This window comes from Pyxicephalus adspersus, chromosome 8 (assembly GCF_032062135.1).
Source record: "Pyxicephalus adspersus chromosome 8, UCB_Pads_2.0, whole genome shotgun sequence".
In the NCBI taxonomy this organism is placed as follows: Eukaryota; Metazoa; Chordata; class Amphibia; order Anura; family Pyxicephalidae; genus Pyxicephalus; species Pyxicephalus adspersus.
The window spans coordinates 64,221,167-64,241,234 of record NC_092865.1 but is presented as its reverse complement, the minus strand read 5'-3'; the positions used below and the strand labels follow the sequence as shown (position 1 = coordinate 64,241,234).

Sequence of the window (20,068 nt, the reverse complement as noted above, 5' to 3'; positions counted from 1 at the left end):
ATTGGAGGTCACAGAGTGCCAGAAACAGGTAACTTCTGTATAAGTTTGGCTACAGTGTCTAGAGACCAGGACAAGCACCCTTCCTGCAATTTCTTCTGATTTTCCCCAATAAAACAATGTTGCAAAGGTGATCCTAGCAGAGGGGAGGATTTGCTTTGCACACCATAGTTTGTATGATTTTGATGCTCCAGTGATGGATATACAATCTTGTCTGGTGTGCCCCCACAAGGATTGAACTACGTGAATGGTATGGGTTGAAGGCTCTGCTTTTCTGCCACCCCTACCACCTTGTTAAAGTAGCTGCTCCTAAGTCTGACCTCGTCTGGAATCATCATTAATAATATAGGGGCTGCCTGTTTCTAGCATTTTATTATTCCCATCAGGTTATGTCCCATCTACAGACAATATAGTGATGTGCAGACTGCATTGTATACTTCTAGCAATCGTTTCCTTTTTTTGTGTAAAGAAATTATTCAATTCCTTCTTTGCATGTGTAATACACATGTAAATCTAGGTAGATCTACAAGAAGGTTTTCCTCTCAAATCTATGGAAACAACAACATAGAAAATGTTGATATCGGACGAAAATCTGGCGTGTGTTCAGCGCCCGTCGTCCATCGTCCGAACGACCGTCCTGGCGGATCCACGGACTACAAACGATCTTAATGTAAGTAAAGGGGGAGAGTGCCCAGCAGTGTGCCACTCTGTCGTTCTCCCCCTCCCCTCTCCATGGAGCAGAACGATGCAGTATGTACAGCACTCGTTCATGCATTGTGCAGTCCTTAGTCGCTGGAAGGGAACATGAAAGATCCTTTCCAACGACAGTTGTTGCACGTGTGTACCCAGCTTTGAAACCATGGCCTATCTTTAAAAACTTACATGATAAACAATACATGAAATGAAATCTACCAAATGCAGGTTTCTGTGATGGAGTGGCAACACTGCTGCAATGCTCCCAAATTGACAGTAGAGTTGCCACTCATGTACGCTGTGCTTGCTTGCACTGCAGTGCAAATGGGATCATTTAACAGAACCGAAGTGGGAGCAGCAAAGGACCATAGAAGTGTCAGTTTGCCAGCATACTTTAGGGTACCATTTCTCAGTGATTTTTAAAAAGGTTTAATGATATGACAAGGTTTCCAACTGCGGTAACTCAAAATAAGTGCTTACCAAAATACACTATTCAGTCCCCTTAACAATCTCCAAATTGTCTGCAGCCGTTTAGTTCCAGAAAGTTATTTCCAAAACTCTGTGTCCCTTCGCTCAGGGGGGTTAAATAAAAATATGCAGTTTTTAACCAGAGATGTTATGACCTTCTACAAGCAGCTAGCCCAGTAGCTGGAAACTGATGAGACAATGGGAGAGGTATTTAGGTCAGAGGGAAATGAGCTGCCTTAAGGATAATACAATGAACTTTTCATATAGAGCCTTGTGGTTTGCTCTGGACACTGCTCTCTATCAAGAGACATGATTCTAAATCTTCCCTCTGCAAAATGACAAGAATGTGAGCCACATCATGACCTGCAGCAAAAATGCAAGTGTTTATCTTGTGGCTTAGAAAGCCATTCTTCTTCAGCCGTATGGGTAAGGTATGAAATATGCTATTTTTTACTTTTGAGGGCATGAGCCGGCATTTATTACATAAAAGTATGTCTACATAATAGTTGTTTAAACTTCTCACTGAAACGCATGCAGTCTGCCTGCCCTTGGCTTTTGATTATTATTTTACCTTGTGTGGTTCATTATTGCCAATTGTTTTGGGAACACCTCATTCTGAGCCTGGGATTCTACAGGCATGGGGTTTACAATCCTGCTCATAAAAAGATAACTAGCCACAACCCTAATCATTCAATAGAAACAGTTAATGCAATTCTTAATCCCCATTACAAAAGTATGTCTTCATTTTATGATTAAAAAGAACTCTTAACTGCATTGGAAGTCTACAGTTTTATTTGATTGTGAAATAAAATATAACACACACATATATATATATATATATATATATATATATATATATATGTATATTGTATACACTGACACATTCTTCTTTACTATCCTCAAATAAAATACCTTTTTTCAAACCATATACAGATATGATGAGTCTGCTCACACCATTGTATGGCAGGAAGATGTAACATGCACGGGCCTAAATTTGCTTAAATATCACAGCATTGCACCTTCATTGCAATGCACTGTAACCCTTAGCACTGCACATTGCAGCATTACCAGCAATGAAGCCTGTGCTAATTTCTACCCCTTGTGTGCATTGAACAGGCCTTGATATAATGCAGTCTAGTGGCAAACAGTTGCAGCATATACACACACACAAGGGAGAAACTGCCCCAATACCATCATAAAATGGTCAATCTTTAATGCATGTCCAAAACTTTCTGTTTGCCCAAAGCCCAAAGATAAATTAGATTAGAATCAGATTAGATTAAATTAGAATTAGAATCAGAATTCAAAATTTGCTTTTATATGGGGAACAAGATCTGAGAGTCACATGTTTTCGACCAGGGGTATCAAACTTTGGCCCAGGGGCCAAATCTGGCCCCCAAAGGAATCCTAAATATAAACTGCAGCTGGCTGGCCACTGCATTGAAATAGCGCCCCTACTACAATTCCTGGCATCATTCGCATCTATAGACCAGCAGGCTCTCTGCCTATGCGTGGCCCCGCATTGGCCTGTTTTATAGACGCAAATAATGCCGGGATGTTTAGTAGCGGCGCTATTTCAAAGAAGAGGGAGTTTCAGCGGCGGGCCACTCATAACATTTAGCTCTGCATTGGCCGCGTCTGGCATTTCCAGCACTCCCCCTCAGCTGTACTTTTCCTGGCTACTCCAAGCATGGACTTGAATGGTTGGATTTTCATAGAAGAATATTGTTATTATTATTGTTAGCCTGTGCAAAAAGATTACCATTAAAATTTAACTCAGACGGCTACAAATAGAGAAAGAGGCATAAGATTTTTTGAATAAAAAAACTATTATAAGCTTGTTCCAGATTGAATGTGAAGCAAAACCTCTTTTTGACTTTGTCCAAGTTTTTAATTTTGGCCTTCTGTTTGACACCCCTGTTTTAGACAGTAGGTGTGTATGGGGATACAAAAGTTATCCATAGATATGGGCCAACAATCATCCAATCTAGCAGATTTTAGCACGATTAGGCAGCAATCTCAAATTCAGCCAGTGTTTAGGGAAGTATTTATTATGCAGATTAGAAAACCTGTTCCCTTTATCAGGGTTTCCCCCGATATAAAAACACTGATCACGGTGTATATAATCGCTTATGTGGGCGACCCAAGACAAAACAAAGTTCAGGCAAGTTTCGTGTGGTTGTGACACAAAGAAATAATTCTAAGCTCACAATATGGTGTCATTTCAAGTTAAGAAGGAGTATATCATGGAGCATTGTGATCCACGTACTGAAGGCATTACAGACTAGAATTATACAGAATACAATATGTTCTATGTTACCTTACAACCTGCTGTTTAAATTCCTTGTAAATTACTGCTTAGTGAGTCACACCTGTACATTTTTTCGGCTTTACATAGAAGACATACCCATAATGTTCAAGGTATAGACTGTCTTAAGTACTAAATTATTAGGTAGAATAAAATAAATATATATATGCATATCATCTTTTAGTAACACAAAATAAAGACTCCTGTAGCAAAGTCACCCCTATCCTACAAACTTTGTCTTTTAAAACCAGCATGCCTTAATGTAACACTCTCTGCTTTATACAAAGAAACATCGTTTAAGTTGGAGTTTTTTTTTTTTAGGGACCTACAAGAAAGATACAAGAACGTGTGCGATATTATGCTAAAAGCATGCAGAGACATTTTCTGCTGCCATTAACAGCTCCGTTGTCAGGCCACAAAGCAAATGCCTGGGTTCTACTTAGGATGCATATTGTACCCTTTCATTGTGAAGCCACTATCTGCAGGATACGGATTTAGCAGGAAGATCCCATTCCTTCTTGGCATCCATGGAGGAGGGCAGTTAGCACCCTTATTGCATTGACTGTACAGGAGATCAGCAGAGAAGAGAATTAGGGTAATCTCACTCATTTCCACACTGCTGGGGACAATTGCTGTTAATTAGGCATCTGAAACCTGTGGTGCCGGCTTGGTATTGAACAGACATCCGGGCAGGCGAGGTGGATTTTTTCTTTACGGTTTAGGTGCTTGCATTGACCGCTGTACACATCAGAAGCATCTGTCTTGTGTGGGAATAATGGGACATGTATACATAGCTTCAGTCACTGCTCCCCTGCTACCAAGCAAGATTCTGCAATATATTGGACACAGAAGGAATGACTTTGTAGTCATGTGCAGCACAGTGGCTCATTTAGCGCCCTGGCCTTTGCAGCGCTATGTCCCAGGTTCGAATCTCAGCCAGGACATATCTGCATGGAGTGTTTGTTCTCCCCGTGTTTGCGTGGGTTTCATCCGGGTACTCTGGTTTCCTCCCACATGCAGTTAGGGTAATTGGCTTCCCCCAAAAAACTGACTTTAGACTGTATTAATGACATATGACTATGGTAGGGATATAAGATTGTGAGCCCCTTTGGGGGACAGCTAGTGACATGACTATAGACCTACAGCGCTGCATAATATGTCGGCGCTAAATAAATACTGTGTAATAATAATATTGTAGGAATGTAACTGATTCTGTTGCTGGTGACATAGACCCAAGCATCCTCGACTCATACCAGTCAGCTTACAAAGACATTACTGGAAGCTCCAGTGTAACTTTTGACAGCCAAAATGGAAATTTTAAGTAATTAAACCAGCTAAAGAAAATGTAAATTTAAAATTATATATATTTATTATATAATAGAACAATAAGGTGCTCTCATAGATTTGTTTTGAGTGCCTACTCTGGTTATTGCACAGGCTTCTGTAGTATGCTAGTAATGCGGGGCCTGTTCATTATCCAGTATATTGTCAGTATATTGTGCTTTCTGGTTGGTGGGTAATGCAGACTCTCCGTCATTGATCTGTGGTGGTCAGTGCAGAACTTAAAGGGCCTATCAGAGTGAGCTGGAAAATTAGTTCCCTTTGTTTTCCTGCTGTGAAGTCTGATTGCCTGCAGAGCTTCAAATTAGAAATGGAAATTGAATGCAATTATCCTTCTACAGTATGGATTAATACTCCACATATACATGATATCCTGGTGTCCCTACATTTAAAGGGAACAGCAAAAAAAGGAGAAATGCAATCAGAGAGCACATAGAGGACTATATATCAGTTACTAACAATGCTACTGGTATAGTATTTCCAAGCAAAATTTCACATTAATAACATTATTAAAATGTTTTTTTTTTAAAAAGGTAAATCTGAAGATTTTTTTTAAGAATAATAAACGATCTTGCTATGAAGGTTCTTCCTTAGACGCTACTTGTTAATGGATGACAGTGTTCTGTCCTTAACTTCCGAATGTATTCCTATGTTGTCACTATGTAGCCATGTGCCATGCAGGCACGGTCTACTGTTGTTTACAAAGCCAGGCCAGAGTAATGATTTATGATAAAGTTGCAGTGAGGTTGCTGCTTCCTCATGCCCCTGAATGCTTTCTTGGGTGAGATGTTACTTGTGGCTTCTCACCTGCAGCAACCCATAAAAAAATAAAGCAGTAAGCAGCTCAGTACCATCCAATGATGATTGCTGTAAAAATTAAAAAATTTGAATGCCAGTTCTTTAAAAAACAGTTTAGCACTTCAGGTAGACAAGCAGCTGCCAAGAGCTGCACGGGTATTCCGGTTCCTCTTACCTCATAACCTTAAAGTCACTCTTGAAGAGTTTATCAAGCTTTGATCTGGCACACTCAGCCAGTTTGCGGAAGTTTTGTTTCTGTTACTGAGCAAGAGAAGCTACAATGACAGTAAATGTGAACAAGCTTTGCTGGGTACATTAAATTAGCCCAGTCCCTAAAGACTTCCAGGAAAAACACATTTGGTAATAAATTTTAAACAAAGGGTCCGTTCACAAATGCCATGTGTTTATTTTCATTGTCTGTGTGTAAGTTCTGCAGTAGCTAATTCACAGAAATTACATAACATTACAACCAAACACTGGATGTGTTTGAATTGTATCCGTATTTACATTTCCTGCAAATTATCTGAAAGAACTGCTCATTCTGCTAGCAAAGTACCTCCTGCAGCTTCCGATAATGGGGTGACAACAATGTTGCATGGTTTTTGGGTTCAGACTCTCGTTGTGCCTTCTTGTACTACAAGAAGACATTGCGGGGAAGAATGGCAATCCGCATCCACACTGCCGATTCACAACATTGTAACTTGTCATCCAGCACACGGCAACTCCTAGTCCTGCTTTTTGGATTATCTGCACCACCTCAGCTGCCAAAACCCTTCCACTGAGAGCTGTAGTATCTGGGAGGGGAGCGTGTGAGATACCAAGGAAGAAGGATTTGGCTCACTCAGAAGAGCCAAGGGAAAGTCATTTAGACCTCTCATTTAGTAGGGAGATGAAAGACCAAGTGCACAATACAATTTTAAAACATAAATAGCTCTTGGAAAAGGGACAGTGGTTTTTAGTTTCAAAATAGCCATATGGCAGATCACTAGAAAGAAAGCTTTCAGTATCCTGTTTATGAACATATACCATCTACACATATATATAATGCAACCATAAGGCCTGTCCACGAGCAATTTTAGTACCTTGGACTTTTTTTTGCACTTTATAGTGTATTGGTAGCACTTTATTTTGAATTGGTTGCCTTATTGGACACGCGATAAAGCTTGTTGACATTGTACAGATCTAAATTGACCATAATAATGGGGAACTGGAACTGAATTTAGTTTTTAACTAAAGCTACAAGCTAAGAGTGCTGCAATGTTTCCTCTGTACATTATAGTATTGGCAAGGTATTGGGATCCTGGAGGTTTAAGTATATAGTAACTGAATGCTACTGAAGTCACTGGCACTTGATTCAGCCTCCACCAAGTATATTTTGTCTTAGCCCCTGCAATACAGGTTTGCAGCAGTACCGAACTGATCAGTTGCCCCTCATCTCAATGCATGTGTCCATATTCCTCACATTTAGTGGCCTTTGTCGCTCTTCTTATCAATGACAGCACCTATATCCGGCCCTGTTAACAGCATAACACAAAGTAAAAATAGGGAAGAAAAGTAATTAGTCAGATATTTGTCAATTTTCAAAGAAAAAACAGTCTGCTATAAGGAACATCCACCCACCTCTAAAACACGAATCTGCTGCTAATTAATTACAAATTTATGGAGACATAGGACACAACACCTCCAAAGAACAGGAGCACCGAAATTTGCACGAAAATAAAATCAACAGTACTTGGAAACCAGCAGGGAGACTTTTTATCTCTTAATGTCAGATTGTTAATGTTTGTTGATCTTAATGATTGTTGTTCCAAATACTGGGGGCATTTTTGTCCTTAATGGTATTCTGTGGTTTAGGTTTTTGCTTCTGTGCTGGCCAAAGCAAACTTTTATGAAAACAGTACTTTTCCTTAACACAGTTTACAGCTTAAAACTATCCCAAAGCATGTTGTGGATTTCTGTATGTTCTGCAAATTTTAGAGCTTCATAAAAAGAACCTCTCCCACCTGTATGGTATTCTCGGCTTTTTTTTATGTCCTCAATGGCAGTGCCCACTTTCTGTTGCCTTTTTTGACAGTAATCTGCCTTTTAACCCCCAAAATGGTACAATTAGACAGAATTTAAACTCTGTAGGGGTTTATCATTTATTTTGGGTGGGCCAGGTTTTCAAAATGAATTGCTGAAACCCCAGGGAATCAAACCTGGTCATATTATCTCATCCATATTCTAGTTTGTTTTTAGTATCTTAGTGACTACAGAGAAACATTGACAAAGGGATAGAGGTTCCCTTTAATACTAGCTGCTACATTTTTTCTACAGTAGGATATGTAAGATAATATGTTACCTGGCATGCTCAAAAACTACAAATTTACAAAATGTTGCTGTCTCTGTTGCCCAAAGAATCCAGATTGTTAAACGATTGACTGTTACCATGAGCTATTGTTTAACTACTAGGAAGGATGCAATACAGTGTGCTTGTACAGAGCTTCTGTCACCTGAAAGGATCTCTAATATTGATAAATTACATTATATATTCTCCTGTTCCAATGGCTCCTAGAAGCACTGATTTGTTGGCAAATTCCCCGATTCTAGGTCTAGACTGCCATCTGGCATCCCTGGTATTGGTCACAAGAGTCATCAGAGTATTCCTTGGTCCAGAAGGTTCCCTGTGGGAAAGATCAACTTTCCGAAAGTCCTAGATTCTGCAGAGCTCAAACAAGCACCCCCTTCCCCTAGATCATGTTGCCATGGCAGTTACCGGCATGACTATAGTCTCTCTAAAATGCCACCGCTATTTAAATGCCTGATATTCATAATACAGTGTTTCCATCTGTATCACAATGCTGTGACCGGTCTTTGATGACAGATTTGCTGTAGTAATAAAAGTTTTGTTTTTGTTTGTTTTTCACCACGGTGTATAAATCCAAAACAAATGTTGAAACCAAAAAAACTCATAAAGAGTCACCCAAAAGTAATTTTCTTTCTTGTTACTGGAGGTTGCAAATGTGGAAGTGGTAAGTAATAATCACCCCGCCAGTACTTGTTTAAGGAAGAAGGAAGTAAAAGAGAGATAACTTTCACCAATCCGTTCCATGAGAGAAAGATGTATTTTTAACGTATGCATGCCTGTTCCACTTGTTGGTTGCATTGTTGTGCATTTCAATGCTTGTTATCTTTGCGACTACTTAATATTACAATAGCTGTAATATTATACCTAATATTACCATTGTTATTGCAATGGAGACAACTAGTTGGATTATAGTTGAAAGTCATTAAAATCAAAAGATTCTCCTTCCAAAATAAATAAATAAGTAACATGCTTTTTCTACAAAAACAGCATAAGGTCCTAACCAGCTGACAACAAGACTGGCTTTTCCCAGGCTTCTGGGCCCTACCTGTCTTTGCACTATAACCGAAGTTTGAACTTCTTGCAAAACAGCTAAGCAGAGGCGTACAAATAGTCAGTGCTGCCCATAAAGCTGAATTATTCACAATGAGTGGGGGGCTCCAAGTTCTGTTTGGCATGCACTGAACACAGCCAGACAAGGGCTTGGTAAGTCTCGATAAGATAGGAACAATGTCAGCAAGATTAATCAGAAGGAGAAACAAAAGCGAATAGATGGCTACTCAAAACCCATTTTTTTTTTCAAACTTGCCTACCCATCCTCTTCTGTCTCCTAAAGCCTCACTACTTCCCACCACTCCATATCCACCCTCCTATTGTGTGTTACTTCCCCTACCTCCTAGATTGTAAGCTCTTCGGGGCAGGGTCCTCTCCTCCTCCTGTGTCACTGTCTGTATCTGTCTGTCATTTGTAACCCCTATTTAATGTACAGTGCTGCGTAATATGTTGGCGCTATAAAATTCCTGTTTATTATTAATAATAATACTACTACTACAGCCAAATTAATTTTTGCACCACAAATTTCATAAAAATGTTCTTTAGCCAGCAGTACTGCAAGCTGTCACATTCATAAACAGACCACTAGTAGGTTCTCCTAAAAGAGAAGCTCACCCAAAAATCAAATTTCAGTTATTGGTTGAAGCCAACTGACTGAATCAACAAATAGCTTACTTTATTTCTCAGAGGCTTTGAAGGTAAGATTAGTTCCCCCCATATACACATGCATACCAAGGCAAATACAAAGAAACGTGAAGCGTGTTCCCAGCTCCTCCTCCAAATGTACTCCAGTCTTTACAAAGCCAAAGGGTAGGTGTCACACTTCTCCTTCATTTAAAATACAAATTAAATACAATTAACTAGAAATTAAGGAGCATGTAACACTAGCAATATGAGGATTGCTAAGAGAGCCCTCACCCGGTCCTGGCAGTGGCAAGTGGAATTCTGTAGTTTTGGTTTGCCAGAGAGCAATGCCTTAGAAGAGGTAGGTGTTCTTTAGTAACCCTGTTGCCAACGATAGGATCAATAATGTATCTTCCTCTTTGCCCTAACTGTTTACAAATGGCAAAGTGTACTGTCAAAATATTTCACCAGTTGACTATTAAAATATGGAATCTTGGGTGTTGGTTCAATCAGCAATGGAACAACGTCAAAGAAGCAGGAGTGTCACTGGCCTAAGGGAGAATCTGACAGGTAACCTAAGCTCAGTGGTCATTATAAGCCATGTTGGATGGATTTTTCTGTTTATGGAAATTTAGGTTACTCCTTTACAGAATATTACAAGAGAAGTACCATTTAATGGTTTGCAGTAAAGCATGAAACAAGCAACATCTTATTGCTCAAGGCAAAAGCCAAGAAGTCTATTAACGATTATTATTATTATTATTAAACAGGATTTATATAGCGCCAACATATTACGCAGCGATCCTCCTGTTGACGAGTTGTCTCCAATGACAGGACTGTACGCGTGACATCAATGTATGAGATTGTTGCCTTTATAATCTCAGAGCTGTAAATTGCTGCAGAATATTGCAGAGCTATAGGTTTTGTGTGAGGACACATTTTATCTGCAAACTAATCCTTACCACCACAATAACTATTTAAAAAGCAAGATATTGGTGAACATTAATAGTGATCAAATTTAAAGATAATTTGTTCTGTAATCCCATACCTTTTTCATAGTATGCACCTACAAAGACAATTGACAGACAAAACACAAGTGGTTAGACTCCACACTGACAAATCAACCATCTAGTTGGTCGAGTTGAAGCTCTGCATGAAAACGATCTTCTCAAAACTTGTGCAATCAAAGATATTGCATACAGAAAACAAGTAATTCTGCCAAATGAAATAAATACAGCAAAGTTCTAAAGTTTTAGCAGGTAGTTTTAGCAGGTAACGTACCTTGCAGGGAGAGCAGCCTCGTCTGTGTCTGTGCTGCACATCACTTCCTGAATTTATGCTAGTTCCTATTTTGAAACTTCAAGAGCGTCTACCAGAATGACCGAGCAATACATTATTCTGGTATGTTCCGTGTGAAGACTACCGACCAGGAACTGTTTGCAAGCCATTGTTCAGATGCATCAAGGATGTGTCACATGCATTGCATTGTTGACAGTAAATATAATCTTTTGCCATCTGCTAATCCCCAATAATAAACAATAAGGAAAATATCACAATTTCATACTGAGAGATGCTTCAAATATGCGATCTCATTGCGTCTGGTAAACAGGCCTGCAGAACTGGTTTCCAGACTTGGAGATCTATTTATAAATGTTTTCAAACTAGTTTCACACATTTTTCAGATTGGATTCAATATATAAAATGTGTGAATTCTGAGTAAAGGGTGTGTGAATCTATACACTGTTTAAATTGATCTAAGCAGCAAACAAACATTTCGTATGTTGTATCATCTTAATCTATCAATGTGGTGGCTGCATTAGTTTTCACGTTTTCACCCAGTGATCCTGCCAGTAAGACTTCTTCTCGGAATGCTGCATTGCATCAGTGGAGGAGATAGTCTGTAATCCACAGAGGTGAACTGGGCAATGCTGAAAGCACCAGCAGAGTGTGCCGGATTTCTGTAAGGATCAGCAGATATTTTTCTGCATTTCCTGGTAATGAATCTACTAATAGTAAAGGGATTATTTTACAAATAACTAGCATTTTCAAAAAGAGAGGATAGAACTGACAGATCATATCCAGCACCGGTTCCTTTTCATTAATTTTCTAAAACCCATAGATGAGTATTACACAATAAAGTATTTTACTTTAGAGATCTCCGAGTATTGATCAGTTTCAAGCCAAGGCTTTTTTTGTTTCAAACCTCTGCTAACATGTTTTGCTTTTGATGTTCCCTTTTGAGAGATTTCTTCACATTGAGACAGAATAGGAAGTGAAGTAATATCTTCCCACTTCCTGTCCCATTAATAGGTATTAGATAAAACTGATAGCGAGGGAAAAGTCCCACTAAAAAGGACACAGGCAACTGTAAAACTTTTTTTTCCTGTATTCTTTCCCATCAAACATATTTCCTCCTATTTATTGTTCAGGTGAGCACACACAACAAAGGCGAGGGAAATCTCTTTTTAAGGGACACAGGCAGCGTTTAATGTGTACCTGAACGTTGGAGGGACCTTTTAAATAAAAGGTATTTGTGTATTGTCCTCTAAAGCATTATATCCTCATACCTGTGTTTTGTCTCTGTGATGTCACATTCATAGATTATTCCCCCTGTAAACCTGCCCCTCTTCTGTGTTATTATTATAAATGTCAATAGAAATCAACCTTGAAATGTTTTTACCTAAGAGTCACCCAAATTGCATCCAAACATTTTTTCACATTGGATTTAATCAGAAAATGGATGAATCATGAGCAAACGTTAATCCACGTATTTTCGTAATTGAGTGCAAAATGGATTTGATTAAAAGTTGAGTGAATCATGGGGGAAACCATTTACAAATAGACCACTTTTAGGTAAGATATCACTGGACTTTCCTGGAAAGCAGCTAGAGGTAAAGGAAGAATTACCCATTTACTGCCTGCAGCAGTGATGAGCTCCTCTTTCAGTTGTGAAGGTAATTAAGAGTATACCTATTCACACAGAATGATGGGGGACCTACAAAGGATTAGAAATCATCAGCTTCTGTAGACAGTAAATGATTCATTCTCACCTTTGCCACGGAAGTCCAGAGATCTCTCCCTGAAAAAGAAGTGACTGTTATTCTATGCCCCTGGTACCCAGCATGTGGTCTGCTGTCTTGGTGTGGTTTAATGGCACCAGGGGTTGTGCCAGATGCATGCTGATAGTCCATTTGGTTTATTTTAGTGCTCCAAGAGTAAGGATATAAAACACAGACAAAAGAAAGAGGTTACGCTCCAGAGTTATAGGTGAAATCAATAATTTTGTATTCCTACAAACATGGTTTCATACATAATTATAGTACATAGATCTAGAAGTGACATATATCCAGTTTAGTTAAATATTCACTAGACTGAAGTATAAGACCTTATTCGGACACCTAAAAACAAGGGTGACCCCTTATATTCCGTTTCAACCGCATGAATACCGTAGGAACTCCCCTGAGGAAGCCCAGCAAGGCGAAACGAGTCAGGATCGCATAAAGACTTATACGGTTAATTGCCTGTACTGTAGCTAGAACTACCCCTGTACTGTCAAGCAAATTTACTTTAGTCTAGTGAATATTTAACTAGACTGGATATATGTCACTTGATCTATGTACTATAATAATGTATGAAACTAAGCTTGTACGAATACATAATAATTGATTTCACCTATAACTCTGGAGCATAAACCTCTTTTGTATGTTGTTTTATATTTTGAATATTTAAAGAGGCAGCTCTGTTAGAAATACAAGAGGGAGAATAACTGTTCAATGCTATTGTCCAAGAGTAAGGAGTTACCGTTTGCAGGTAAATACTGAAGCCAGCCACATCTATTTATCCACCAATGTGTCCAAAATGACAATTAACCACAATTGGAACTCACTAATTCAACATCACTTTTTTATTTTAACCTGATGGGCAATGCACTTATGTTTATAATTGGATATGGATAAATCATGTCGGTGTTCTCCCCAGCCCCTTTTTGCCGGCCGCACCACCCAGCATTTGTCGGTAACCACCCGGCTGTTTTTGGGTGGTTACTCATGAGTTGGGTCACAATACAGGGGATACCACCCACCTACAATTTCTTACCACCCAGCTTGAACAAATTTCTGGGTTGAACACTGTATGCATGGATAGTTGGTCACTGCCTGTAGGTTATTTTAGGCCATCGTTATTACTGAAAACAGTCCCTTTTTTAAAAAAAATCTACAGAAGAAAATAGGTATTTTTTGGGGGGTTTAGTTTTATTTTTGTTTTTGTATTAATGTTATGTATTAATGCTTTTTTTATACGAGTTTATTAAGAGATACATAATCTGTAGGAGGATAACTGGCTCTCAAGGGCAGAATTTGTTTATTTTTAGCCTTTAGAGAGTTAATATGGCTGAAGAATTGTTGGATAGGATATTACAAAAGATTTTATTACAGGCTGGTGCAGGTTTTATTTTAACTTGTTGAGGAACAAAGTTAAGATAAAGTGTGTTTTTTGTAGTCACAAACATGAAATAGGTTATTATACTGGCAGCTTGCAGTTCAACAACATATTTGTTCCTGCAAACATGTTTCTTCTCCTGGAAATGTTTCTTTGGGGCGGAATACTGTCAAAGTGAGAAAATACATCTGTCAATATGGAAGTAGATTAATCGGGTAAATTACAAAACACAAAGCATGATTCACAAAACATTCATGGCTTCTAGGAATATGTGTTAGAGAAGTCACAGGATGGAATCGCTATCTTTAGAAGATATGAATACAGATTTCTAGTGTTATGAACAGGGCGTACTGGTCTTCACTCAAAAGCAATAGCTATTTAGGCCTTGGGTGCATATTATTTAATATTATCATAAACTCTGCCTGCCCTATAGCTTTATGAGGCACTTCAGGACTCTGGAGATACCAGTCTTCAAATGTTCCCCTGACAATATTTATCAACCGGGGTATTGGCACTGAAAGGCTCTCAAGTACATAAGTCCCAAATTTTCCGTGAAGTTAACCTAACAATACTCAATTATTGAAATCAGTTAATACAAGCCTTAGATCCTGCAGAAGAGAAGCGTCCCTTTAAAAACCAAATGTTGTGTTATGTCCCTCTTAAAAGGCTCAACATGTTTCTACTTTCGTGGCAAATTTCTATTTTTCCCTAAAAAATAAAAAAGAAAATGTGCCTTTTCTGCTCAATCACAGTGCTTCTTGGTTAGGTGCATTTTAAAGAAATTTTGTTCTGGCTTAAAGCAAAGCTTGTTTTAAGCAATGATTGATAGACATCTCAGCACTTGTCAAGAGATATGTTCGCCTCTAGTCACCCTTTTTTTTTTAAATTATTATATTTAAGTATTTTATGGATGGCACATTCCCTCAATCAGCCCAGTTACCTCACCTGCGAAGTCGCTTGTGCTTTGTCCTCCATAAATGCCACTTTCATTGAAAAATATCAGGTGATTCTGCCATAAGGTTCTTCATGCTATGAATTGACTATTGCTTCCTAACTGTCCTCCAGCGTGATCACCCCCTTTCAAATACAGTTGGCATTATTTGTCTCTGTAACGTAAAGTAGTAGTTTTCCTGAATCCCTGTACGGAAATCATACATCGTACAATTCCATACATCCCTGTATGGAAATGTACGAAGAAACTTTTTGGTAAGTTGGCTTTTTAAGGCAGTATTGACACAAACATAATTATATAAAAAGTTTTTGTCTCTGTAAGCCTGATGAATTGGGAAACCTAAGATTTTGGAAAATAGTAATCAGACAGGTTCTATAACCTTGCTGTCAACAGAGCTCTCCTCCTGCCTTTTTTTACACACCTAAACAGTGAACAATTTATATTTAGGGAATTGCCGGATGTGGATCACATCACTCACCCTTAGGTGCTACATGCAAATTCCTAAGCACATTTCCTAACTCCTAATAAATTTTAAAATACTTTTTTGAATCCAAGCAAGTATCAATTTTCCCTTACTGCAATTAAACAATACAGCTTGTCACCAGTTCCTCCCAGTCTGATGACTGGACAATGTAGGAGCAGCAGTACACTAATTAGGTCATCCCTGATCCCTCCCGTCCAAGGGTAATGCCATCCATGAGTAATGTAGGAAAGCTTGGCTGACTTAAGCTGCGTACACACGTCAAATTTTTCTCGCCCGATAATCGGCATCGGACAGATATCGGGCGAGAATCTGGCATGTGTACAGCCCAGGTCGTTCATCGTCCGTGGATCCGTCCTGGCGGATCCACGGACGATGACCGATGAGCGATCCTAATGCAAGGGAAGGGGGAGAGCGCGCAGCAGGGTGCTACTCCGTCGCTCTTCCCCTCCCCTCTCCATAGAGCAGAACGGTGCTGTATGTACAGCACTCGTTCATGCATTGTGTGGGATCTTTCACGATCCTTTCCAACGACAAGAATTGCACGTGTGTATGCGGCTTTAGAATACTAACCCTCTAGTTTCTTATCGACTATGCAATATCATAACCAATTCACGTAGTTAAAAAATACAAGATAAATAAAAAGATCTTTAAAGCATGGTTTTTATATTGTTTAAATTCATATCTAGAAGTATCTATCTATAACCAAGGTTCATATTTTAGACGTAGGAAATACAGCAGGTGTTTTCTATGGCAACTAATGAGCTAAAATGAGAATATTTTAGCCTACGCTTGAAAAAATCTGAAAGACCTATCTAGGAATTTTCCTTCCCTGCAGTATTTTTTTTGTATCCTCCAAAAGGATTTTGACATTAAACAATCACAATGGAAGAATAAAAAGGAGTATTAAACAGGGAGTTCTCCTCGCTGGAACATGTAAGCATTCCCCACTGACAGTCATGCCTAATTCCTCCATATGTTTCCTTATCTTCCTCCTTTCTCCAGAGATAACTATTAAATGTTTGATTGCATTATGCATGCAGTAAAAAAGATATAGTTTACACGTGCTCCAAGTGAGACTGTTCAGGCATCAGGATAAACCCTTCTGTGTATTCTCAAAATACAATAATCTCTGTACAGTTCTTAGAACAAGGATGACTATGTATGCTGTGCAACTTTTCTTCTTGAGCTTTTTTGGGGGCCAAGACTTCAAAGAGCTAAGGTGGTGGTGTGTGAACCATTAAAAAAAAAAAACTAGCCTTCATTCAGACATGTTCACATTGGGGCCCATCCAGAACCTGGGAATACTAAAAACTATAGTGGGATAACCAGACACAAAAAAGTGTCAACAGAAAGTTTGTCAGGGGAAAGGTCCGGAATAACCAGGATGAAAGCTGATATTTTGCTAGGCTTCTTTGAAGTTTAGAAACTATTCTAAAGACCGATGTTCCTCCCTCATTGTAGTGCGAGTACCTGTTCACATCTTTTGTCCTTTCATGAAAAGGTTTCTCATTCATAAAATGTTGGCTTCCTCCCAAATGGAATGTAAATTCAATCAAATTATAAAGTTTACAGCCTACCTACAGCCAGGTGTCAGTGCAAGGTTTCACAAAATCATTGATACAGGAAACAAATTAAACCAAAAATCATAATCAAAATCTCCCAACTTGTTTGCATAACCATAATAATCTTTTATTTACACTCAAAGAAGCTGTGATCGGGAGCTTGGGAATTCAATTAAATATATATAAGAACCTCTATTGGATTATTAGGCACAGTGTGAAGGCCTAATTTTACAACACATCTGTTTTTTTAGTGGAGGGAGCCTTTAGCACTGGCAGTTTACATGCTGAGATTTGGTATGAATATTATAGCTGGCTAATGTTTTATTCTTTATGCTAAAACAAACCCATCACATCACACTTGTATATGAAATGGAGTGAGTATCAGACATAATTCTAGATGTTATGTGTAAGCAAAACACTTACAGATATCATTTACCCATCAATGAGATAACAATAACTTTTCTGTCAATGTATTATTCTGCTTCTCTCTCCATAGGACAAAACAGTCTTGGTTCAGGAAATAATCGGGGGCCGAACTTAATACTTGAACTGAGTTAGTGACTCAAATGTGCAATTCTTGGCAGTGTTCACAAATGTTTAACACATCACAGCTCTATGTTGCAGTCTAAACATTAGAGAGAAGTTTAAGGAAATGTTTTCTTGTACCTGCAGCAAACAAATCATCTCAGCCTACCAAAGCTTTAAGAACTGTCTATTAATGGTAAAGGTAGAACCATTCTGAAAAAATGGTGCATACTGGGACATGTCAAGAATGTATTCATGTAGACTGTAAAATTAAATCAAGGTCCAACTTAAAACTCCAGACCCTAAAAAAATAATACTTCATAATTAAGACCCTAAAAGCCCTAATGGCCTACGTTTACTTGCTGCACTGCACTTGGAACCTAAATCTCCATTTCTAGTTTTAGCCCTCAAACCCTGACCTGGAGTATACATTGCTACTTGTATAGCCCACAAACGGCATAATGAAGATAGATCGGAAGCAATAAATTTAAGTCAAACTTTAGCATGTATGCTTTTATTATCCAGCAGCAGTTAAGCACACAAGACCAAGTTCAGATGTACTGGTTATTCATTATGTCCAAGTATTTTTGTCCAGCTCTTGGTTCCAACTCTTTTTTTTTCAGGCACATCAAATATGTAGTTATTATTAACCAGGAGTAATTGGTGGTTATTTACTCAGAGAGAAGATGAAAGATAGAACTGGAATCTGAACCTGTAATCTAGACATTAGAAGCTGAACTTGGAGAGAACCAGTGATCACTGCTCTATGTTGGTGTGCTGCACCGGCCTCATTCCATCCCTGATCATAACACAAGATTATTGTACAGGTCAGTGAATAGGGAATGACTCATTTATAAGCCTGCATATCTGTTCACCTTATAATGTGCACTGTTCTCATAGAATAGATTACTTTCTGGTTAGCACTAGAAATTACAGATTGGCAATTATTGTAGATTGGCAATCCTGTGCTAGATGATTTGATGTGTCTGACAGTAGACTTTTATACTGCTATTAACTCCTATTAGCTGATCAGCCCTGTGTCAGGACAGTAAGAAAAATGCTGCCTATACACAGCGCTGATTGTCATTCCCATACCATGGTTGTTAGGGATGCAAGTAAGTATTGCTCAATGAGCTTTAGACCCTTTAATTCCTTACATTGAAAAACAAATCTTCCATAAAAATGCATGTGCATTTAGAGTATTTTATACCTGTAAAAACCTCCCTTGTGTAGACATCCAAAAGCCATGAAACTGCTTCTGGGTGCCACCATTTTGGGTGTGATATTAGCAGCCCCAGCAGACTCAGAGTTGAAACACAATTGAGAAACTTTTTACAAAAATGTTATAAAGAATACCAACTCTGCATATGCAGGGGATCTTGCGTGGATGATCATTTGTTAGACCGGCTATGCACAATTTGTGTTCTGTGGAACCCAAAGTTTCCTCCTGAATTTGAAAAAGGTTCCCTCAGCTGTGTCTGATTGACCTTCCATAGAACCATGCCTACATAGTTATGGGGCCAACTCTACTTGGCAGAGCCAGCTGCTTTAAACCGAGGTCTCTAAACCCGGACATTGTAACCACTAAAGTATGGGGACATTCTTCCAACTGGCAACCAATGCAAATAACATTTTTTTCGTTGATTGATTATAGCAGGGATTCCAGAAAATTATTGTAAAGGTTTCTAAGGGGTAAAAATGTTGAGAAAAGACTGATTTAGATAAAATATACTATGGAGTAGTCTATGTTAACATGTATCCTGCAGAATGTCTTTACTTGTATGAACCAACATACAACCAAATATTTAAAAAAATGGGTCATTGCATGCTCAAAAGAACTTTTGTCTATTACTCAAAGTCTGGGAAGAACAATACCATGACTTAATTATACCTTTATACCTTTAATAAACATCTGAACAACAAAACATTCCTATTCACTGCTGACTTGCAATTATAAAACATGGCTTGGCACCTCCTACATTAATTTAACGAGACTCAAATTATAGGCTCGTCTGGGCTATTAAAATTAGTGGTGATTGTCTAAGCGATGTCATTAATGCATTGCACGTGTGCTTTAACATGAGTAAGTGGCTTTCCTCTAAGTATTCTTAGATTGCTAAAAACAAATTTACATAATATTTAGATAAAGCTTTTTTTTTTTAATGAAAAAGATGTTATTCTGCAATGATAAACGCTGCCAGATATGCAAGTATAAGCGCGATTTTTACCATTTTACATTTTGAGCAGGTCTGAACTAAACAATTTTTTCCAAATTCTTTCCTGGACACAATAGCCATAGAGTATAATTACACCTGTTCCAATTTTTTTTCCCTTTTTTTGTCTGCAGAGGGAGCGCCAGGTGCCAACATCCCCTCTCTTCTTTCGTGTTCTTCTTCCTACGTCACCCGATCTCACACTGTGCAGGCGCGAGATCAGGTGACGTAGATTCGGAAAAAACATGCCGATCTCACTGTGCATGTGT

The 20,068-nt window shown here is 38.6% G+C and overlaps 1 protein-coding gene and 1 long non-coding RNA gene across 7 annotated transcripts in view; one reads left to right on the top strand and one right to left on the bottom strand.

The window, feature by feature from the left end:
• The window catches only part of FGD3 (FYVE, RhoGEF and PH domain containing 3), a gene marked incomplete in the record, with an annotated part of 143,346 nt that overhangs the window by 62,664 nt on the left and 60,614 nt on the right, over positions 1-20,068 (bottom strand).
• LOC140337291 (uncharacterized) overlaps positions 1,405-20,068 on the top strand; it is a 66,665-nt gene continuing 48,001 nt past the window's right edge. For 3 of the 6 annotated variants that reach the window (XR_011922018.1, XR_011922017.1, XR_011922013.1), the window contains exons 1-3: positions 1,405-1,589; positions 12,056-12,153; positions 18,266-18,413. This is a non-coding gene — a long non-coding RNA (uncharacterized lncRNA). The remainder of the gene's footprint in view (positions 1,590-12,055; positions 12,154-18,265; positions 18,414-20,068) is intronic. The other 3 variants (XR_011922014.1, XR_011922016.1, XR_011922015.1) reach the window with 3 other exon arrangements.